The sequence below is a fragment of the Nanorana parkeri genome, unplaced genomic scaffold (assembly GCF_000935625.1).
Source record: "Nanorana parkeri isolate BGI_ZX_2015 unplaced genomic scaffold, ASM93562v1 scaffold2742, whole genome shotgun sequence".
Lineage (NCBI taxonomy): Eukaryota > Metazoa > Chordata > Amphibia > Anura > Dicroglossidae > Nanorana > Nanorana parkeri.
Window position 1 is genome coordinate 79,859 of NW_017309010.1, and position 1,697 is coordinate 81,555.

Sequence of the window (1,697 nt, forward strand, 5' to 3'; positions counted from 1 at the left end):
CATCAGAGTTCCCCCTTACACTGCCTGTCCACATCAGCGTTTCCCCTTACACTGGCTGTCCACATCAGCGTGTCCCCTTACACTGCATGTCCCCATCAGAGTTCCCCCTTACACTGCCTGTCCCCATCAGAGTGCCCGTTTACACTGGCTGTCCCCATCAGGTTGTCCCCTTACACTGCCTGTCCACATCAGCGTGTCCCCTTACACTGCCTGTCCCCCTCAGAGTTCCCCCTTACACTGCCTGTCCACATCAGCGTTTCCCCTTACACTGGCTGTCCACATCAGCGTGTCCCCTTACACTGCATGTCCCCATCAGAGTTCCCCCTTACACTGCCTGTCCCCATCAGGTTGTCCCCTTACACTGCCTGTCCACATCAGCGTGTCCCCTTACACTGGCTGTCCCCATCAGCGTGTCCCCTTACACTTGCTGTCCACATCAGAGTGCCCGCTTACACTGGCTGTCCACATCAGAGTGCCCCCTTATACTGCCTGTCCCCATCAGAGTGTCCCCTTATACTGCCTGTCCCCATCAGAGTGCCCGCTTACACTGGCTGTCCACATCAGAGTGCCCCCTTATACTGCCTGTCCCCATCAGAGTGCCCTCTTACACTGGCTGTCCCCATCAGGTTTTCCCCTTACACTGGCTGTCCACATGAGAGTGCCCCCTTACACTGGCTGTCCACATGAGAGTGCCCCTGTTAGGATCCAGAGCGCCTCCAGGTGGCGCTGGAGCTGAGCCCTGCAGTTCCTGGGCTCACCTGCAGGATTCTCCAGGCAGCCAGGGGCTGCTAGGTGCCAGACCACCACTGGGTGGTGCTGGTACCTGCAGCTCCAGTGCTCACCTGTGGGTGTCTCCCAGCTGTCAGGAATCAGCCCATTAGGTAATACTCCTGGGAGAGTATTTAAACCCTCCCTGCAGTCTGGACCTTGGCTCAGGATTTCGTTGCTTTCCCCTGTTGTCTGAGTCCTCTGGCCTGAACCCTGAGACCCTGATAGTTGCATGCTATTTTAGTACCCTGTTTCCTGTTTCACCCGGTTTCCTGTGTTGTTACATTTTTGGTTTATGCCTGTTGTGGATTGTTTTAGTTAGCTTGCTAGGTTTATTAAAATATTTATATACACCATACTTACCTGGTCCGTGTGGTCACATGTGTTTGGTCTGCCTGTAAGGGTACCTGTGCAGGTGTGGGGTCACCTGCGCTGGGATCCCCTGACAGAATCCTGAGCCCACAAAACGACCAAATCGACCACACGAGGACCTGCTGGCTTTCAGAGACATTCCGGTGTAAAAATGGATCTCGAGAGCATGCGTTGTTATGTGCATTTAGCATCTGAGGCACCTCAGCGCTGCCGACAGATATTCCAGGGTTCCCCCAGAGCAGACCTATTGGAGTGTGTCCGCAGGGCTCATTGTTTCATGGATATAACTGGTTGTCCTTTTGGGGATATCCAACCCCTAATCCAGATTTGTACCAAACTTGCACTGAGAGGTGATGAGGGTGAATAATGCCTCTCTCGAGAACGTCAGGGAGCCGCTATCTAATAGCGGGAGACTCCCTGAACATCAGGGAGACTTGAGAGCCCTGTACACTGGCTGTGCCCATCAGAGTGTCTCCTTAGTGTCCTCACGTGATCTTTTGGGGAACCTTAACTGGGAGATGAAGTCATCAGACACAGCCAAGAGTTGGAAGCGGGAA